The following is a 12704-nucleotide window of genomic DNA, read 5'->3' on the forward strand; positions in this document are numbered from 1 at the left end:
GAGGAGGAGAAGGAACAGCTGGTGACCATGGCGGTGAGAAGGCAGAGGCACTGAGGGAGGGGCCCCACTGAGGGTGTCTTGGCCAAGGGCCCTCCAAAACCTTGAACCAGCACTGCATTTAATATCACAGCTATATTGGCCCCTGGCTTCCCTCGAAATCTTCTAGTGATGTCAACTGAACCCCTTCACGTACCTTGAAGTTTGCTTTCGGTGACAATTTGGCAGGAAATCCATTTGCCACAGAGCAGCTCCCTCACACATAAACCCACATGGGGTGGCGGGGGGCGGGCAGGGAGAGTACTAACTGTAATGCTGTTAGCCTTCCCCAGCCCTTTGACAACCTGGGCAACAAACGGAAGGACAGCTAAAATGGAAAGATTCTTGTTCTCGCAAGTAGCAAAGCAGAGAAGCCCAAATGCACTCTCCCGCCCATCCTCTGATAGCACGCTGGCTGAATGCATTTCAGGGGGCAAATGGTTGGACGTAGCCATGCTGCGTCTTGCAGAGGACGGGACAGGAACATCACCAAGCGAGGTGCTTGGACACCTCTGGCAGAAGTGTTTGTGGTGTCTGACTCTGAGCTGGCCTGGTTTCGCTGTGCATGGGGCTCTCTCCCAGGAAAGGGAAACCACACAAAGAGAAAGACAGGTCTGGCTGTGATGTTAGTACTGCTGTGAGTAATAGAGGGTGGGTTTGGGCCATGGCATAAAAGTTTTTTCCTTGGGGGCTCTTCCGGTTATGTAAATGGAAAGATTTAGCAATTAACATCTGCTTCTTTTCTCCTCATACCGCTTTGGTTTTGTGTTGTTTTAGAAGGTAAGCCTGAGGGATGGGGCTGCGTCATTTTTTTAATCTCTCTGCAGCACCTAGAAAATTGCAGGCACTTAGATTATTGCTAATAATAATGTCAAATAGCAAAGGAAAAAGGATAGAAGTGTGAAACTTAGAGGTATGTGTGGAGGGAGCAAGAGTGTTGTTGTTCAGTTGTGTCCGACACTTCGTGACCCCATGGACCATAGCATGCCAGGCCTTACTGAACTCCTCTCTCTCCCGGAGTGTGCTCAAGTCCATATTCATTGCATCGGTGATACTATCTATCCATCTCATCCTCTGCCGCCCCCTGCTCCTTTTGCCTTCAGTCTTTCCCAGCATCAGGGTCTTTTCCAGGGAGTTTTCTCTTCGCATTAGGTGGCCAAAATATTTGAGCTTCAGCTTCAGTATCTGTCCTTCCAATGAGCACTCAGGGTTGATTTCCTTTAGGATGGACTGATTTGACCTCCTTGCAGTCCAGGGCACTCGTAAGAGTCTTCTCCAGCACCACAGTTCGAAAGCATCGATTCTTCGGCGCTCAGCCTTCCTTATAGTCCAGCTCTCACAGCCATAAGTTGCTACTGGGAAAACCATAGCTTTCATTAGACGGACCTTTGTTGGCAAGGTGATGTCTCGGCTTCTTACTATGCTGTCTAGGTGTGCCATAGCTTTCCTCTCAAGGAGCAAGCGTCTTTTAATTTCATGGCTACAGTCACCGTCTCCGGTGAACTTGGAGCCCAAGAAAATAAAATCTGTCACTGCTTCCATTTCTTCCTCTTCTATATGCCAGGAAGTGATGGGGCCAGATGCCATGATTTTAGTTTTTTTAATGTTGAGTTTCAAACCAGCTTTTGCACTCTCCACTTTCACCCTCAACAAGAGGCTCTTTAGATCCTCTTCGCTTTCTGCCATTAGGGTGGTATCACCTGCGTATCTGAGGTTGTTGATCATTCTCCCAGCAGTCTTAATTCCGACCTGTGATTCATCCAACCCGGCGTTTCTCATGATGTACTCTGCATATAAGTTAAATAAGCAGGGCGAGAATATACAGCCTTGTCGTACTCCTTTCCCAATTTTGAACCAATCGGTTGTTCCATGTCCGGTTCTTACTGTTGATTCTTGACCCTCGTACAGGTTTCTCAGGAGACAGGTGAGGTGGTCTGGTACTCCAGTCACTTTAAGAATTTGCCACAGTTTGTCGTGATCCACACAATCAAAGGCTTTAGCATAGTCAATGAAGCAGAAATAGACGTTTTTCTGGAATTCTCTTGCTTTCTCCATGATCCAGCAAATGTTGGCGATTTGATCTCTAGTTCCTCTGCCTCTTCGAAACCCAGCTTGTACTTCCAGTAGTTCTCGGCTCGCATACTGCTGAAGCCTAGCTTGTAGGATTTTGAGCATCACCTTGCTGGCATGTGCAATGAGCGCAATTGTATGGTAGTTTGAACACTCTTTGGTGTTGCCCTTTTTTGGAATTGGAATGTAAACTGACCTTTTCCAGTCTTGTGGCCACTGTTGAGTGTTCCAAATTTGTTGGCATATTGAGTGCAGCACTTTAACAGCATCATCTTTTAGGATCTTAAATAGCTCAGCTGGAATACTGTCATCTCCGCTAGCTTTGTTGTTAGTAATGCTTCCTAAGGCCCACTTGACTTCACTCTCGAGGATGTCCGGCTCAAGTTCAGTGACCGCACTATCATGGCTATCAGGGACATTAAGGTCTTTCCTGTATAGTTCTTCTGTCTGTTCTTTCCACCTTAATCTCATCTGCTTCTGTTAGGTCCCTGCCTTCTTTGTCCTTTATCATGCCCGTCTTTGCACAAAACGTTCCCTTGATATCTCTGATTTTCTTGAAGAGATCTCTAGTCTTTCCCACTCTGTTGTTTTCTTCAATTTCTTTGCATTGTTCATTTAAAAAGGCCTTCTTGTCTCTCCTTGCTATTCTATGGAACTCTGCATTCAGTTGGATATATCTTCCCCTTTCTCCCTTGCTTTTCACTTCCCTTCTTTCCTCAGCTACTTGTAAAGCCTCATCAGACAGCCACTTTGCTTTCTTGCATTGCTTTTTCTTTGGGAGGGATTGAGTTGCTGCCTCCTGAACAATGTTACGGACCTCTGTCCATAGTTCCTCAGGCACTCTGTCTATCAGGTCTAATCCCTTAAATCTATTCCTCACCTCCACTGTATATTCATCAGGGATATGATTTAGGTCATACCTGAATGGTTTAGTGGTTTTCCCTACATTCTTCAATTTAAGCCGAAATTTCGCAAGAAGCAGCTCATGATCTGAGCCACAGTCAGCTCCAGGTCTTTTTTGGACTGACTGTATGGAGCTTCTCCATCTTTGGCTGCAAAGGACATAATCAATCTGATTTCGATATTGACCAATCTGGTGATGTCCATGTGTAGAGTCGTCTCTTGTGCTGCTGGAAAAGAGTGTTTGCTATGATCAGCGTGTTCTTGTGGCAAAACTCTATTAGCCTTTGTCCTGCTTCATTTTGTACACCAAGGCCATGCTTGCCTGTTATCCTGGTTATTTCTTGACTTCCGACTTTAGCATTCCAGTCCTCCATGATGAAAAGGACATCTTTTTTTGGTGTTAGGAAAAAGGATAGAAGTGTGGAACTTAGAAGTATGTGTGGAGGGAGCGAGAGTAGCTCTATTCATTTGTTCCATTGCTTTCACTTACACAAGATGAGGCAACAGTATTTGTTCTCCTGCTCTCATCATACTAGGACACAGTGGGGCCATCCCATAAAGCTGACTGGTGGGAGATTCAGGACAGGTAAAGGGAAGGACTTTTTCACACAGCACGTAGCTAAACTATGGAATTCGCTACCACAAGACATAGTGACGGCCTCCAATTTGGATGGCTTTAAAAGGGGATTGGACAAATTCATGGAGGAGACACCTATCAGTGGCTACTAGTCCTGCTGTCTATATGCTACGTTCAGTATCAGAGGCAGTCTACCTATGTACTCCAGTCGCTGGGGAACATGGGTGGGAGGGTGCTGTTGCACTCCTGTCCTGCTTGTGGGTTTCCCGTGGGCAGCTGGTTGGCCACTGTGTGAACAGAAGCCTGGACTAGATGGACCCTTGGCCTGATCCAGCAGGGCTCTTCTGATGTTCTTAAGTAGAGTAGCTGATTTTTTTTTTTTTTTGGCCTGGAAGGGCAAAACTGCTTTGTAAGAAGCAGGAATCCAGGAAAGGATTATTCCCCCCCACACCTGCCCGCCAGAATTATAACTGAGGGAAGCTTGACCAGTCTCTGTCAGACATCAGCTTGTTTAAGGCAAAGGAGCATTACCGGGAAAATAAAATATTTGGCATTCCAAGCAGCAGGAGGCATACATAGCTTATGGAGAGTTGCCATAACTTCACATAAATTGCAACCCCTATATTATCATTATCTTCCAGTAATGAAGCCTTAGGAGACGCAGTTCAACCTTTTAGAATGGGGAAAAAACTGCACAAAAACCAGGAAACCTCCAAATGATTGCAATTGGGGGACAGGGCGGGGGGCAGGGGAAGGAGTGTGGTCATCTGGGAACACCAGAACGCTGGATTTGGTTCCTGCCTTTGGGGAAGGTCTATAGGTGGCAGAACACGAGCTGTGTATCCAGAAAGGCCTAGTTTTACTCCCTGCCATCTCTAATTTAGCAGAGCAGGACTTCTGGTAGCAGATGAAAAGGCTATTCTCTGCCACAAGTGGTCTGGCATCTACATTAAGCAGGCAGTGATCATGAGGACTAGTGGCACACTGGATCTTTACAATATTCTTGTCCTTCAGGAGCATGTTTATTCTCAAAATGTGTCCCTTTTACAAATCAAGACGGGGGACAGGAAATCAAATGTCTAGCATGCTCTCTGGGCGCTATCTGTTACTCATCTGTGTGGGTTCAACAGGCCTCAAGTAAGTTATGCGGCCTGAGCCTTCACCACAGTTAGAGACAAGCTTGGTAAACACCGAAGTGCTGTTTGAGTCGATTTTTCTGTTCCAGTGTATAGGGCTGTGTGTATCTGACATACGCCCCTGAAACCAGATGCTGCGATAAACAGGAAACATTTCAAAATGTTTTACCCACACACACCCTACTCCCCCACTGGTTTAAAAGCCAAGAGGGTGGCTATTTTTCAGGTAAGGATGTACCTGTATTATATAATTGTCATGCAATCTGTTATCAGTTGTTCAAATTGCAGCTGCAGTGTGGGGAATGGTGGGTTATGCATTGCATGGCACCTCCTTAGTGTTCAGGCGCATGCATTTACGTTCATGGGTGGTAGCGGAAGACCATTCCTCACTCTGAAATTTAGACTGCAGACCTATTATAGTAAAAATGTAACCTGAAAGCCATTGTATGTGCCTTGAGCAGCACGTAGTATTGTGAGAGCTGCGCATGCCTGGAATGAGTGAGCAGTAACCCTAAGATAAGGTAGCTAGGCAAACTGCTGGCAACCAATCAAAGTGACACGCTGGCTAAGGAATGCAAGCTGAGGTGATAAAACCGGAGCGCGGGGGTTGCCCAGGGTCGACTCTGCTTTTGGGTGCGAGCTCCTTTGTCGAACTGTTTGCAAACAATAAAATCGAGTTGGACCCGGCCTGAAGTTGACTCTCCTCTTTGGAGCAAATTGGACTAGCCTCCAGGGGGCAAAACTAGCATTTTGTGCAACAATCTGGCGATTAGTCAGGAGTCTCCTTGGACGACCCCGGGGTCGGACGACAAGACCGGCGAAGGTGCCCGTGGGGCGTGCCGGACCGCCTTTGAGGTCTGCCACGGCACTGGAGAACAGGGGTCGGGACACCCGGGAGGTTAAAGGCGTGGACTCCATCGATTGAGTCAACCAGGCTGAATGGGTCTGAAGGGACGGCGCCAGGGTGCTGGGCAGAGTAAGTATTTGATTTCCCTTGTGTCTTTCTGTTTAAGTTGCCTTAGGGGCGTCTGAGGTTTGTCAGGCTCCGTGTATGGTTTTGAACAGAGGTAGGCACAATGGGGTCGGGTAGCTCCCGTTAAGAAAACTCTGCAACCCCACTGGAATGCATGCTCAGGAACTTTAGGAAGTTCAAAAGAGATTTTAGAATTAAGATGGCCAAGGGTAAATTGACCTTCTTTTGCCAACTGGACTGGCCAGCATTTGGAATTAGTTGGCCAGACATAGGATCCTTTGATATAAATCTTATAAATGCTGTATATAAAAATGTGGTGAATAATGGGCAATGGGATCAATTCCCCTATATTGATTGTTGGTTGAATTGGTGCGGAAAGAATCCCCCTTAGTTATGGAAGTGTAAATGTGTAAATGTGTTACTGGGAAAGGAACGCAGGGGCAAGAGACCCCGGGTGCTGTCTGAATCAAGTAGTGAGATAGATTTGCCTCAGGGAAAGTGAGGTTATTGGCATTTTCAGTGCCGACCAAAATCCGACCAAAGTGCCGACCAAGGCAAGAAAAGGTTGAATATAAAGTTCAATATTGTAAAGTCATAATGGTATGCTCCAAGGTGAAGCCCAAAGCTCCTGTTCTCCCTGATTCAAGCCCCAAGGAAGGAGCTTGAAGATTGGGAGACCCTGCCCAAGGTGCCCTGAGCCCCCCCCCCATCTTATTCGGTCTGTTAAGTTGGGAGGAGAGGTTGTTGGGGGAGAGAGGGAGCCCTCCAGAGACAGTTTGTCTGCCACCGTATCCAAGTTTGTTAGAAGAAGCGAAAGCAGTTAAAAAAGTTGCAACTTCTGAAGAAAGATTTGTTTTAAGTTTTAAAGACTGTAAAACTTTAAATGGGCTCAAGTGACAGGAAGCCGGATTCCAGCTGAACGTCAGGAGAAACGTCCTGACTGTTAGAGCAATACGACAATGGAACCCATTCCCTAGGGAGGCGGTGGGCTCTCCCGCGCTGGAGGCATTCAAGACGAGGCTGGACAGCCATCTGTCAGGGATGCTCTGATTTGGATTCCTGCACTGAGCAGGGGGTTAGACTCAATGGCCTTGTAAGCTCCTTCCAACCCTACTATTCTATGATTCTATGATTTCCAAGGCTTTGATTTCATTTACCCTAATGAAGCATACAGATGCAAATTGCTAGAGATTCACAGACTACAAAGAAAACAGCCTTCAAAAAGTTCAAAGAGAAACTATGAAAGTTTGTTTCCCTTTAAAAAGGGGGGCAGCAAATTCTCTTAACTTAAGAGGAGAGGGAAAGATCCCCCCCACTCTCCCGTGATACCTCTAAGCCCAGCTGTGTTCCTGAAGCCTGAGAAAGTTCCTGCCTCACCTGTTCCAGCTCTTTCTCAAAATCTGACATTCCATTGGCTCAAAGGCAAACCTGACACTCTGCCAAAACTCATGCAGCGTGGAGTTGCCGATGCAAAAATGGTGGCTTGGAACGCTTTGCATGTATAAGAATGCCCTTCCCTTGATTTTGATGGGCCCTGACCATGCAGTCGAAGGAGCAGTATAATTGTTAGACCTGCTTTACCATGCCCTACAATGCAAAACAAATGTTTTCCAGTCATGGTGTTTGATTTTAATGATATGAAAAAGGTATAAAAGAAGGCAGAAGAAAGTAGCAGACAAAAAGGCTTAAAGAAGAAAGAGAGCTTATCCCAAATGTGTGTCGGAAATTAGTAAGAAGGTCTAAGCAAGTGAGTTTCTGTCGAAGCAATGGCAAACAGCTTAACTTGCAGAGAAGACAAATAAAGAGTTAAAGCCAGTGCATGGTACAGAGAGTTTGAGACATGATCTGCAGAACAGGCAAGCCAAAAGATAAGTGTGCCTGCTACAAGGGGGGGGGGCTATAGCAGCCATAAAAAGGGGCAAAGCCCCCATATGAAGCTTTAACAAAAATATTACCCACTAGAAGTGGACAATTAAAATTAAAAAAGGCTTTTCTTAAATTGAAGCAAGCCTTAATATCACCACCTGCTTTAGCCTTATCAGACCCCAGATCATGAAATTTTTAGATGCTTTGATGAAGCCAAAGGAAGTAGCTATGGTGCCACGTGAGAGCACATGAAAAGAGTGCCATTCCTGAAAAAAAGAAAAGGCAGTGCTGGCAGCCACCATGGGCAGAAATATAAACCGCGGCTTGAGAGCACAGAAGCAACCGGGGGGGGGCTGAAAAGGAAAGGGCCGACCGGGGCTCGATAAATGTACATATTGCCGAGAGAAGAGACTTTGGAAGAAAGATTGTCCAGAGTTGAAAGAGAAGAGAAAAGAGACTCACCCTGAAGGCTGCCAAACGTGGGCAGGGTCCTCGGGGGGGGGGAGTCTAGCTGAAGGGGACCGGGATCTAAGGTCACCACCCTACGAACAAACGCTCGGGAGAATCCCAAGGTAAAAGTAAGGGTTGATGGCAGGGACTGTGAGGCCCTAGCAGATACTGGAGCCACATTTTCTATGATCCCTGTAAAGCCCCCCTGGCGAGAGAAAGTGGAAAGCATGTAACTGTAAAAGGAATTAAAGGGAAAAAAACTAAATTGCCCATGTGTAAGCCCCTCCTCACGAAGACTGGAAATAACATACTGGAACATGCCTTTGTAGTTTCATCTGCATGCCCGGTTGCCCTCTTGGGGCAGGACTTGTTAACAAAACTGCAAGCTAAAATTGTCTTCCATGGTAATCAAATTGTAGTACAGCTGCCAATAAAGCAGGGCTTTATTGATCCCTGAATGTTTGGGCAGAAAATAACCCCTGCCCGAGCAAATGCATAACACCAGTTAAAATCTTCTTTAAAAAGGGAGAGAGCCCTGTGTGCGTGAGGCAGTATCCTCTGAAGAAAGCCACCCGTGCAGGCTTGAAGCCGCTCATTGAGAAGTTCAAAAAATTATGGTTAGCTAATAAAGGGATCATCCCCCTTTAACACCCCGATTTTGGGTGTGCCCGAGGCAGATAGCCACTGCTCTCAGGTCTTGCAGCAACCTGAAGGAGGTGCTAACTGCCCTTTGTGCCTCAAAAATGATTCAAAAGTGTTTGGGCCCCCAGCTCAAATGAGATGTCACCCATGGGCTTACTATCTTTTTCAGAGATTTCAAATTGACTTTTCAGAGTTGCCCCAGACTCATGGCTATCGGTACCTGCTAGTAATAATAAAACCAGTTGACTGCACCGCACAGACAGTAGCCAAGATCCTGTTAAAAAGTAATCCCTAGGCTCTTGTTACCTAAAGAGAGTGAATCAAATCAGGGGCCACATTTTGTTGGACAAGTGACGCAAGTAGTGGCCCAGGCATAACAAACTAACTAGAAGCTACACCCCCCTTGGAAACCTCAATCCACAAGTCAAGTTGAGAAGATGAACCGCGCCTTAAGGACAATGCTCACTAGAATTTGTTTAAAGATTAAGTTGAAAGGCCACAGGCCTTGACAATCACCTTGACTTGAGTATGTTGCACCTCCAAGGGAAGTATTAAACTGACACCCTTTAAACGTTATATAAGCGCCCACCTCGGATATTACCTATGGCTGATAGCTTAAATGTGAATTTAGAAGTGAGAGTTTTAAGATTCAAGGTTATGTTACTGCTTTGCAGTCTGTTTTGTTTTCACAGGTTTGCGACATCTCACCAATCCTGGCCTTTAGACGCTCCAGTGCATAATCTCAATCCTGGTGATTGGGTACTAATCCAGTCCTAGAAAGATGAACTACCTAACGAAAAGCGGAAGGGTCCATTTCAGATCCTACTTACCACTCCCATTGCTATAAAAGTCGCTAAAGGGAAGAAGTGGATTCATCACACTGAATAAAGGCATCACCTGCACCAGAGAGGGTCACACCGGAAGCTGACCCACCTGAAGGCAGCGGTTGGAATAATGAACCCCTGGAGGGACCCAAGTATTTGTTCATGAGAGAGCTTTCTCCTAACACTTACTCATGTGCATTATTCTCTCCTTCTTAAGTTTACTTGCCTCAACACTCCCCCCTCAAGTAAAAAACAACAAAAAACATTAGTTTAAGAGGCATGTTGAGCTTATGTTTAAGCAGAATAAAGATAATTTTGCTCTCTATTACAAACACCCATCAACTGTCAGAAAGTTTACTTTGTTGCCTGCCTTAATTAGAAAAACACAGGTAGCTCTACAGAAAGAGGGCACTCTCGTTTCAAGGGTTCCTGATGAACTGAACAAAACTGAGTTCCAAAAGTTCAAATTCCAGACTTACACCCCAAAAATGTGTTTTTGTTAACATTCTAGTAGCTAGAACAAAGGTGTCCTAGGCCTCACCTGTTTAGAGAAAATCGTCAATGCCACAGCAATAATAGTTTGCGCCTTTAAGCGCATAGTCCACCGCTGGACCAAAGAGTATAAATTTGAGAAAAGCCTTTTGAGGGGGGAATTGTAGTAAAAATGTAACCTGAAAGCCATTGTATGTGCCTTGAGCAGCACGTAGTATTGTGAGAGCTGCGCATGCCTGGAATGAGTGAGCAGTAACCCTAAGATAAGGTAGCTAGGCAAACTGCTGGCAACCAATCAAAGTGACACGCTGGCTAAGGAATGCAAGCTGAGGTGATAAAACCGGAGCGCGGGAGTTGCCCAGGGTCAACTCTGCTTTTGAGCGTGAGCTCCTTTGTCGATACAAACAATAAAATCGAGTCGGACCCAGCCTGAAGTTGACTCTCCTTTTTGGGGCAAATTGGGCTAGCCTCCAGGGGGAGAAACTAGCATTTTGTGCAGCACTATACACAAGGAGTAGGAAACCTGTGGCCTGCTGGATATGTTTGGACTACATTTTCCATCATCCCTGACCATTGGCCATGGTGGCTGGGGCTGATGGGAGCTGGAGTACCAATCAATACACACTGAAATTATTAATAAAACCAGCAGACCAGGACACTCTGGGAAAGCCAGCCAAAAGAGGGTCAGTGATATACCAGGAACAAGTATGGTAAATACAGATCGTCCCTGATAAGTGGGGAGTCTGTGACAGTTTGAATTCAGGCATTTATTATGGGTGTATAATCCAAGGTTTATAAAAACTGACCATCATCTCTGTCCTTGAGGCTCATGCAATTTGGGGTTAGTTCCTTCTTCTTGCCCCACAAATCAAATGAATGCAATTTGCCATTCTAGGCTAGGGATGTGCAAATCAGCAAAACCTGAGCTCGCCAAAGTTCTTCAAATTCCATTTCAGAGCTCGTTCCAGCTCGAGTCCATGTCTGATTGTGAGCTTTGCGTTGCTCTTTTCTCATGAAAATCCATGCAAATTTTCATGCATATTTTCCTCCATGTATGTGTTAGTTCTGCACATCTTTGAAAGGTATGCATTCGTCTCCCATGGGTTAAAGCACGCCTGTGCACATTTTTCAAAAACATGCGTTTTTCATGCGTATTTGTCAAAGGTATGTGTGCTGTCAAACGTGTTTTTTTGGTCTGGGAATCACATTGCAAGCTTGGAAATGTATGGACTTCAACCACAGATTGCATCCAACTTCGTGTTTTGTCCCGAAGGTGCCAACTGGATAAATCCTGATCAAAAACGAACAGAACTAATTTCTCATGCATCCCTGTTCTAGGCCCCCATGACTCACAACCACGGTGCGTGAGTGACCTCCTGTGGCTGCATCTCACGCAGCACTTTATTGCAGGGACGCTGCATCGGGTGGTCCTCCACCTCCAGATGTGTTGGCTCGCAACTGCCATAAGCCCCAACCATCAGAGGCAGTGGTGAGAGGTGATGCGAGTTGTAAGCCAAAACATCTGGAGGGCCATAGGTCTCTCAGCCCAGTTTCACTAGAAACCTGACCAGTGACTTGTTTGTTTTTAAAACAGGGACCATATTTTAAAATGCAAGCCATAGCTGAATAGCCCCTCCCCACTTGCACAGGAGCTGAAAGAGAAACAACGAGCTCTTTAACCACCTCATTTCCAGAATGAAATGCAATATAAAGATTCTGGCAGAATCCCTCTCTTTAAGCTCCTCATATTTTGAGTGGCTTTCTCATAGGAGGCAAGGAAATAAATAGCGGAGGTATACTGTATAATCTCTCTCTCCCCCCCCCCCCGAATGCTGCTAGTTGTCTTGCATTTCTTCTAGGTGACAAGGGCTTTAGGATTGCAGAATCATAGAGCTGGAAGGGAGCTCCAGTCATCTAGTCCAACCCCCTACTCAGTGCAGGAATCTTGCAACAACAGCGTCACTGCTTAAATACCTCCAGCCAAGGAGATCTCACCTGTTCCATTGTCGAATAGCTCTTACCAGTAGGAATTTCACCTAACAACAATTCAGCTGAAATCGGCTTCCCTGCCATTTCTACCCACTGATTCTAGAGCTGCCCTCTGGAGCAACAGGGGACAAGCTTGCCCCATCTGCTGCATGACAGCCCTTCAGATACTTGAAGGCTGCTATCATGTCTCCCCTTAAATCATTCCTTCTCCAGGCTAAGACATACCCAGCTCTCTTAACCATTTTTCATAGGACATGGTGTACAGACCCCCTCGCCATCTGGTCACCCTCCTCTCATCATGCTCCAGGATGCAGAAAAGGGCAGCCAAAACTATCAGTGGGCCGAAGCATCTTCTCTACAAGGAAAGGCTAAAATGTTTGGGGGCGGGCGGGGTAGGGTTAGCAAAAAAGACGACTAACGGGGAACATGATAGAAGTTTATAAAACTTGCCGAATTTCTAAAGTGCGTTGCAAGTGATCAGACCTTGGGCAAGAATGATCTGTCCCTCACTGGCAGCCTGCTACATAGAAAGGGAGGGAGATGGGGTGGGGGAAGAGAAAAGGGGTTGCAGGAAGAGAGAGAGCCAAAAGGGCATGGCAGAGAGAGAGAGAGAGAGAGAGAGAGAGAGAGAAGGGGCTGGTAGAAAGAAAAGGGGTGGCAGAAAGACACACACACACACAGACAATGCAGTAGGGGGAGAGAGAGAAAGAGAGAGAGAGAGAGAGAGAGAGAGAGAAGGGGCTGGC

This window comes from Heloderma suspectum, chromosome 17, assembly GCF_057233095.1.
Source record: "Heloderma suspectum isolate Gila_16-S chromosome 17, 16-S_ref, whole genome shotgun sequence".
NCBI lineage: Eukaryota > Metazoa > Chordata > Lepidosauria > Squamata > Helodermatidae > Heloderma > Heloderma suspectum.